Here is a 10,707-nt window from a genome sequence, read left to right on the forward strand (position 1 = left end):
GTTCATATATATAAAACTTCCAAGAATTTGAGTAGTGTGGTTGTCAATAATGGGTAGAATTGGTGAATGTTACACGTGTGTAAAGTGATCACTTAAACCAGCCTATGACGGTCGTAAGCCCCGTAAATGCCCAGACTTCCATATTCTTCTTCATCTTTGATGAGATGTCAAAAAATAACATCAAAACATGTTAAATAAAACAATTATGGATATTACCACGAAGTGTATGAAAAATCAATTATTGAAAATTGATAAAACCTGTCTGATATGAAACGTAGACACTGACAAAAAGCAATAGACTAATCGGAAGCGTTTGAAATGTGGTACCTAACGGAGAAGAATAGAACAACAGGTTTGCTGAACAGAAATACTAACAAATGAATTCGTTATAAGAAAAGGTTCTAAGGGACAAAAGAATCTTATTGAAGACAAAGAAGGTGATAGGATATATCCTTTGACAAGATGACAAATATAATACAGGAGAAGATTGAAGGCAAGCAAGGAAACACCAAAGAGAAGTTATGTGGACAACCCAAAAGAAAAGACAGGTGCCGTGTCACACAGAGAACTCATGACATTTACGAAGAAACTATCATGTTCTACAGAGTCAACGCTTCAGCATTGACTGAGACATTCGTCGTGGAAATGTGTTAGGAAAAGTTGAATATTAAGACAACTTTTCTGGCATATTTCAAGATGCGTGCCTCGCTTCTTCGCAACATCCATTTGTTAACAACAAATATGAGTTCTTTGTTGGCGTAGCTAATATGGATAGATGGCGCATGGGAAAAGAACAAAAAAATCAATGCTGGCTTACATGAACAGGAATTTTATTAATAAATGAACAGAAAATAAAATTATGTACTATAATTAGAGTTTTTAATAATGTAATATGATTAAATGAAATTGGCTTTTTAGACCGCCATTCTGAAAATTGCCGTGGCAGTGATGACTGTTGCACATTGGTGTTAAAAATAAAATGCATATGTGTACATAACCTTTTCCAATTCAGGGTCTTCATTGAACTTCAGATCCTTCTTGAATAAGGCAGTCCCTAGTATGCTTGGATGCTTGAATAAATCATACTTTGTACTGTCTTTTTAGGAAGGATCTTTTTACTCCATCGAAAACTTCATAGAAGATATGTCAGACGATGAGAAGAGAATTTATGGGATCAATCATCGGCTGGCTTGAGTGATCCCTGTAAAGTGTATAAGCACCGTGTAATATTTACCATTCTGTCGATGACTGAACGCCCAGATGTGATTTTTACTATTACTTAGTTAATTTTTAAGTAATTAAATAACGCATTATGGTTAATGCGTTTTTTTTTCAACTACCCAATGTCCAAGTGACTCTGAATTGTTACTACAGCTTATGCAATACCGCTTAGGTTTAGGCTTAGTCTTCACCTTTGTAAGTTTTATAGCTTTTTCCTAAATGTGAGCGGGCTTACTCTTCATGAACAAGTTATTAAAATTTCATGTTATTTCAAGTCAAAAACACTCTCTGACATCCATGATGTGGGCACAAGTGCCTATAGATCTAAAAAGAATCACTTTTTGATCATACATTTTATAGTGTAAACTTCGAATAAAAAATAGTGTTCACATTTTTATATATACAGTGAAACCTCTATCTATTGGTTTTAAAGGGACCTATTGAAATAAACTATGAATGCGGGATAAAGAAGTCAATACACAAGGATAAACGATCAAGTAAAAATACCGTCCTTCCAATCTGCATAACCATTAGTATGTTGAAATTTTAAGAATACAAGTTTTATATGTAAATAAATGTATTTATTTTAAAAACATATATACAAAGTTGAACAGAATCCAAAGATCTTCAGACCTCTTTTTCTATATCCATCACACAAGCTTTTGATAGTCTGTATCCCTTTGAAATATTGAAATGTTGTCGAATATTGTTGTCGAATGTCGTTTATTGTTTCACGTTGAAATATTGTCGTCGATGCGGTAAAATGGTTGACAGAAACGATCAATGCAATCTATTTTTGTATGAAATTAATTTGGGGTAGAAGAAATAAACGATACATCCGAGAAAACGATTATTCGAGGAACGATAGATAGAGATTTCACTGTATATGTATTTAAAAATGTCTACCTATTGTCTCTATTGTCACTTGAAAAAAACAAATTTTTATCCATATTTAATATTTTATTTAAAAATAAGAGCTTTTAACTCCGCCATTGCCGGTCCCAAGCCCGGATGCCAGAGGAGGAGGGTTGCAGAGTAAGATTGACATCCTGTTCATCAAAAAACATAAGTAACATCTTTGTCATCTTGTCAAGATATATCTGTATCTAAACACCCAACCAAAAATGTTATGTCTGCAAAAAAAATTAAGTCAAGACTTAAAGTCTTAAAGACAAGACTAATTTATTCGGCAAGACGAATAAATTAGGTGTCCCCTGGACCACATATAGTACAAATGTCTATCCTCACTCAATCAAATTATCTGAACAGAGCATTGAAATCCAAGCATTCACGAATCATCCATGTGTTATACTTACATTGTATGTTTTTGTTTTGTATGAATGTATGTACAGGAAATTCAGGAATCTGGCTATGTGACCTCATTTCCCGGGACAACTATCATGATGAGACAGGAAACTGTACAGGCTTATTTCAATGGAGGATTATAAATAATTTTATGAAAATGAGAAGGCAATAGTGTACAGTGAGTTATTCTTAGTGAGTGTGGAGCTGAGCAGACCATAAGAAACATAGCGTAGGACTGCCGAGTCAAAGGTTTGGTGGAGACCTTCGAAATATCCATGAGGGGACCCCGGAGGATGTGGACTGCCTGACGAGACTGGACCCGAGAGTCTAATTTCTCCATGGACTCCTGACATGGAAAATTGATGCTGTTTGTAGTCACCCTGTGCAGGGGATTTATTTCCTCAGGCTCCCGCTAGGCCTCTTTATGTATTGGGTTGTTTTCCACCGTCTGATACTCGGCATTGCTCACTTTTTCGCTACTCGAAGGTGTTGCCCGGGTACACCCGGTGGTACACCACGTGGTCAATCATCAACACAAGTGTTTTAATTTCATTAAAAAAACTGATTCAAGACAATGACTAGATTACACTTAGTAGACATTAAATATATTGGATTGGACGGGGATCAGGACCTTCGAGGAGCTGTTTAGAGCTGCTCAAGACAAGGACAATTACTCTCAAGTGATACTCGATGTCGGAGGGACCTGACATGACACTAACAGAAGAAGAAGACATTGAATAAGGAATCGTGGTATGGGTTAGTGTAGTTTGAGATTCATATTTAACATATTTTACAATTCCTTGTTTAGTGCCAATTGACAGCAGGAAAATACCATGTCTTCAAATCATTCATCAGCTTGGTGAAAGTTCATAGTAAGTTTTGGTATATTAAAGTTATATTTCTTATCTGTGTTATTCCTCATTGCTGAGGGTTGTGACCCTTGCAGAAGCAATTACTCTTCTCCAGTTATCCCTTGACTGCGCTGCACGTAGCGCTCCAACCACTGAGGTGCCTGCTGCTGCCTTAATTTGATTGGCCCATCGTGTGGGGGATCTTCCTCTCCCTCTCTTTTCCTCGAGGCTACCGATCACAACTAGTCGTTCCAGGCTATCCTCGTTGCCACATTGTTGTAGTTATATTTACTTTTGTTAATTTTTACTCACTCGCTACTTCAAATGTGTTTAAATAATAATTTTAGAGACAGAAGAACCACCGAACCTGACCAACGAAATTGAATGAAGAATAAGATCAGGAAGGGCAGTCTTTGGAACAAGATATCTCAACACCTCCCAACATGTGTTTTTAATCAGCGCAGACTTCATGTTCTGGAATATGGAGCGCAGACACGGACTGGCTGTTACGCAGAGAGCCATGTAACGAGCAATGTTAGGAATCATTTTGGGAGACAGAAAACCCGATGAGGGGATAAGGGAAAACACCAAGATCACAGAGTACAGACATCACTCACACAAACCATTGCCAATCTGAACTGGGATAGGAAAGATACATTGGATAGGACCATTTTAACGAAGAATCTTCAGCAATTTTAATAAAAAATCTCAGCACTGAAACGGTTAATTTAAGCATAAAACTTGAATCAATGTTAACACGTTAAATGCCAACACTAAAATTTAAGTTTTAAAATTTACAAAAAAAAAAATATTGGGTAATTTACGTATTTTAATAATATCGCTCACTCCTTTCAAGAACGTCATAAATCAAATCATCAATTTTCAGTTGTACATGTTTTCGGAATGCCCAGAAAATGCACTATATCCCAGCAAAAGAGACATATTTTTAACTTAATATTTACCCGCTACAGGGCAAAAAGTGTTGTTTTTGCATTTTGAAGAAAAGGTATTGTTGAATTATTTTTTTAAACATAGTAAATATTTTTCAAATGGAGAAAAAACCTTTAGGTTTTACCTAAAAATATCTGTTGAACAGTAAAAAGTTCAATAAGTAGCTTGATATTTATTTTGAATACAATGTATTATATTTTTAAACTTTAAAAACGTTGTCCTGAAAAACCAAGTTTTTTGATTTATGACGTTCTTGAAAAATGTTCTTGATAAATATATATAAATATAAAACCCTTATCCGCACCCAATGTTGCATAGGGCACTGCGTCATATAAACGCAGTGTTATCTTGATCGTTAACACATGAAGGAAAGGTGATCAGTCCTCCGCTTCAGGTACCAGTCCAGGGTAGTATTGAATAAATAGTAGTAACAGGGTAGTATCTTGATAAATGTTCTTGTAAAACGTTCTTGATAAATTTTATTTATTTAATTATTTGATTTGACGATGGATTCCATAGTAAAGCATTTTGAATATAGCTCTTGATTGAAGTCACTGGTGCCCTCTATGGCGCTGCGGTCCAACGCAGGCGAGGTCACCGGTGGCCCCCATGGTGTTTAACGTGTTAATAAGCAGTGAACCTACCTCTAAAGTTTTATTCTTAAAGTTGGAGACTGACCGGAGCATTTCGTCGTAACGTAACACGTTACGATGCGAGCATTCAGGCAGTCAGTACACCAAATCGACCGCTTCATCCATAGTTTCGGATGCTCGGTGATGCTCGCCGCGAGCGATGTTACGACGAAATGCTCCGGTCAGTCTCTGCCTTAAGAAATGTGTCTCCCCAAAGAAACTTCAATCTTAAAATAGATATTTAGCTGTGTTCATTAATGGAGCTGGCGGACCACTGGTCTTCTTTTTCTTCAATGTCAGCTGTCTCTCCACTGCTGGATGGAGGCCTCATCTGTAAGACCACTGTCTAGGGGGTCACATTTTAAATGATTTTTGCTTGTTATAACCCTTTGGTTACCGGGACTTTTAGGGTTACTATGTTTATGAATCGAAAATTTTTGCACAACCCTGAAGAAATCCCTAACATACGGTCCAAAATGTATCTGATACATTTATGACGTCAGATCCAACGAATCCGGTATTCTCGCTAGAGTACCGAAAGCCGATATATTGAATTTTGGTAACCAAAGGGTAAAATTGGTTTGCAAAACGTTGCGGGTAATTCCCTTGAATAAAATGAAACACGCTTTTCTTTATACAAATTTATTATTCAATTAAAAACATTCACATTGTTTAAATAAATTTTATACAGAATGGTGGTATCTAATAAGACGTTACAGTCACTAAACGCTACAATTTAAATACAGTATTTATATACTTAGGTACTCGCTTCTCTCCATACCCGACCCTACTGCCTTCGGTTACTAATACGCTAAACGAGAAACAATAGTGGCATATAGTTGTATAAAACAGTATACTAGCAAAAATATTATACTTTATTGTTCTTTAATCTTTCATTCTTACAACACTCAATATGACAGTTAAGTTATTGAACCGAAATCCCAACTTCAGGCGGGATACATATGCAGCGGCTGACGCAGGCATTCCTCCACGATTACCGTGATTTGCAAAGCAGACCGGCTGTAATCATTCTTGAATGCTGCGTCAGTCATCACACCGGTATCTATCCTTTACTCCGATCCCACTAATCTCTGCACTAAACATTTACTAGAATCGCTTTCTCGGCAACAGACAAGGGAAATTATCAACAATATATTTTTTTTTAAATTGTTGCACTCACATTTTGAATTAAATTTCTGAGAGGAAGATATAGTACTAGAAGTCTTCACAGGGCTTATGTCATGGCATTGACTGGCTTGTTGATCACTTTATACACTGTGCAACTAATTCTTGGATGTTGAATATATAGAGTATCTTAACAACCACTTTTATATCTATGTTGTTGCATAAAAATATTGCTACTGGACAAATTAGAAGTATAAACAATGTTTCAGTCTTTTCGTAATAAGTGAAAAAATGCTTTTTACTTCACAAAATTCTCAACAGATAGCAGTTCCATCTAAAGATACAAAAGTGATTGCCAAAATACTCCATATGAGAATTTGAACCTTCTGAGAATTAAGACATTTCGGGATGGGTGGTGAATGTGGTTGTAAACCCTGTGAATACCCAGTCATCTAATAAAGAGAAATTATATTTAAAACGTTTAGGCATAGTAAGAGTTCATTTAGTGTAGAGAATAATAAGATCGAATTCAATGGAAAATCGGGATAGACTTATTTTAACGATGGGTGATTGAATATGCCGACCTAACCTAAGTTTTACAATGCAATAATTCAAGGCTTACCTCTATCTAAAGTGTTCATTTAGCTATCACTATTACCGAATTACGAATTTAAAAGAATACAACGTATTTACACAAAAATAAAACACGCATTCGTCATTAAAATAAAATAAACTAACTCATAAATTGTCTATTACCAAAGTGAATAAGTTAGGTTAGGTTACGTTACAACATCCATCTCTACGGGACAAACTAACATAATATTTACAATCCGTTCAACTGGTTCAGGATTCACGCTCCGTCTCCATTGAAGGAATATTGTTGAGAGATTTTTATTAATTTATTAGATAAGGTTATTAGTAACGCTCACTTGTATACCCTAATTCTTTGAAATTCAATAATGATATACCTTTTATAATATAATCCGCAATAGCTATGATTAGAGTATCGCGGAGTTACACAATTATGTATTTAAAAGTTCTACGCGCAAATTCATGAACAAAATTGTTACAATATCGCGAATTTAGTTCATTGCGGGAAAAAACTGCCCGGGTCTTTCCGAGGAATTATCACTAATTAAACTAATTAAACGGACAGGATATTATCGTATCATTGACCTATGAATAATCACAATTATTATTATAACGATTTTCTTAGTGAATTTTTCAAATATGTAAGTAAAATATTTAGTATTATAAACATTGTTTTATTTTCAGTTGCATTTTTAAAAAAACATAATTTTATAAATTAAAGATACAACAGTAATATGAACTAACGAAATGTTGTTTTAATTCCATCAGTAACTAATTATAAAAATGGTCGTAAAAAAACATAAAAAAATCATTTATAATTTATATTTCACTTAATAAATGCTACTATTTCTCAAAATCCACTGTGACACGTGTTCCTATGCAATGCGCATGATTTTTTTCTTTGAAAATGCTGCAGAATGCATCAAAACATGTGTCACAAAGGATTTTAAGAAACAGTAGTATTTATCAAGTAAATTGAAATTAAAAATTGATAGATATTACCACAAAGCGACTGCCGAATCAATTAATGAAAATAAAAAAATCATTAGTTAAGGATGTAATTTTTTTTTACCGTCTCATACTACTGATTGTTCAATTCAATAAAAAATACTGACCGTTTATAATATGTACTGACCAGATATTATTGGCAATTTATTTTATTTACTGATAAAAATCTCAAATGAATAAATTCAATTTGAAAGCGAAACTCGTTACGTATATTTATAGTATTAAGAGTTTTCATCAGGCAGAAAAATATAGTACAGCCATGCGGGAAGTCAGCCTTGTTCACATGAAGTCAACTGAATAAAGGCAAACCGCAAGTTATCATACAGGTTGTGCTGTAATTGGCGGCTTTAGATCCCAAATAGAGAAAGCTCAAAAGAATTCATGCCATGGTTGTACATAATGATTTTTAAAGCCTTTTCACAATTGGATGTAATAAATCGATGGCCCCTACGTAAAGTACTCTGCAAACCTGTTACTTTACAGGAAGAAGATTTTTTTAATGTATTTTTTTTTATTAATTAATGGTTTTATCTGATATTCTAAACTAGTACATACTATACATTCAAATACACAACAAAATAATATATTAAATCGTTTTAAAACTTTATGCTTTGTCAAAATTAAGTAGTTAGCGTTTTAGGAGTTCAGTTCATTTCGAAAATTCGATGTAGATAGCGTCTTATACGCCTGAAAACTAGGCGTAATTTATTTTATATATTTTTTGTTTGTTTATATTTGTAGATAACGGTCAGTTGATAACATACACCAAATATCTCAAAATTGACAAAAATGTAGCTACAGCACTTTACGTAGGGCATGTCGAAATAGTTCTGATGTATCAAAACTACCCAGTAAAATGTCAAATTGATCAGTAATTACAAGACATTACGGTGATCAGTTCTTAGTTTGCCTGGGTCATAATAAAACATAGTAAGTTTTGCATTTTAACAGCGATAAGTTCATAAGACGACGCAACGCGTGGTCATGTTTAATTTTAGTGTGAAAATTCTCAATATCTCAACAAAGACATTTGAAAAAAATACACAGGGATGTTTTAACTTAGCGCTATATTACTTTGCGAGAATCTCAAGAGACGGTGCTTCAAACTCGCTCGTTCCTTGTTAAATGGAAACATATATAGAAATTTAAATATGTTTATTCATGTTTAATCATAAGCAGAATGGTGCGTGTTTGACGGTTAAAATGCGAGATTTCTGTTGAGATATATAAATAATTTATTTACCGTTAGTTTATAAAGAAGTGACACAAGTAAAATATACAATAAAATAAAGGCCAAAACACACAACAGGAAGTCTAGCTTACTTCTAGCTTAATGGACAGTAGGTTACCTAAAAATCACAGAATACAATATTTATAATAAAAAATAACTAGAAAGAATTTCAGCCATCATGATGTTGATATTATAAGAAATATACGGAATTTTTTACCACTAAGCTGCCCGGACATACTGACTAACACATTCTGATTCTTCTTTTACACATTTTTAGTTAGTTAAGTTGTAATTTCATATTGATTCTTTTTTTTAAATGTCACATTTAAATAGTCAATCTATTTTGAATTATAATCCAACATGGTGGCCACGACACATCGAAAATCTTCAAAGTATTGCTTAATCAATATATTGACAGTATTACGTACATTATGCAGGTGCCGTGAATATTTTAAGGGTGCTGATAAGAAGTGTTTGAGGGGTATAAATGGTACACATTCATCGTTCACTTTGTGTAATACCACTTCAAATACTACTTCATGACTACCGGTTTCGGAATACACATTCCATCGTCAGGTCAACTGTAGACTGATGACGGAATGATGACGCTTAATGGTTTGAATAGACTTGCCGGATTTTGAAGGATTACTATTTTAGAGTAGACAAACTAATGTCAGATTGACAATTAAAAAATACATGTATTCAAAATCCATTGTCCGCCCGTCGGTAGTGTAATGGCCACCACGCTCGGCTACCGTTCTGGAGGTCCTGGGTTCGATTCCCAGAGGGGTGTCAAATAAATATAAGTGATTTTTTCACTACAATATTTATTCAATATTACCCTGGATTTGGTACCTGAAGCAGAGGGCTGATCAGCTTTTCTTTATGTGTTGATGATCAAGATAACACTGCATTTATATGATGCAGTGCCCTATGCACTATTGGGGTGCGGATAAGGGTTTGAAGATGAAGAAGAAGTAATCCATTGACTCTAGTTATAAATAAAACCTTTTGTAACTTGTAACATATATCTATACTACGTATCCAATCACATTGTCTATGACCATTAAAAAAAATATTAAACATGTTTATTATAAACAGTTTAAACAATGGTTTGAATAGAAATAATTTAAATATTGTTTTGTTATGTATTTTATTTGTTACAAGAATATGTCCACTTAAAATTTTGGAATAATTGATGTGGAAAAAGTCTGACAAATTGAACTCTGTTTTACAAAAAAAAAAAACATCACAAAGGTGTCGCCTCGATAGGTGCTTGACTTTACAGGCAACATTTTTGCTGTTTTTGATAAATTGTAAAACGTGAAACTGACATAGCCAGAACAAGGTGACGATTCTGTACAAAGGATAATATTTTGAGTACATATTATAGATAAATTCAAGTTTACCTCTAGTCAGTAAATTCAGTAAGTAAATAGTCAGTAAATTCAGTGAGTAAATAGTCAGTAAATATATATTTGTTATTTTATGTGCACCATCAACTTCCTGAGAATACTGACCGACCCCCGGTTTCAAAATGCCAAAGTCGTTGAAAATAAATCTAAAGTTACAATATAGTTAAGTTCGTGTGTATCTTTACAAAGTAATTCCCGGACAGGTGTTTAATATTTTAAATCTAGAACTGTTCCTACAACACTGTATCAAACGAATATCCGTACTTAAATTGATAAATAAATAAAAAATTATCTATTTATTGATTTGGCGTTTAATTTGTAGAACTCCATTTTAATTTATGTATTAATTTTAAATCAAACACAGATTTTTTGAGTCT

Source organism: Brachycentrus maculatus, unplaced genomic scaffold (assembly GCF_059751285.1).
Source record: "Brachycentrus maculatus isolate JH-2025_06_01 unplaced genomic scaffold, ASM5975128v1 h1tg000087l, whole genome shotgun sequence".
In the NCBI taxonomy this organism is placed as follows: domain Eukaryota; kingdom Metazoa; phylum Arthropoda; class Insecta; order Trichoptera; family Brachycentridae; genus Brachycentrus; species Brachycentrus maculatus.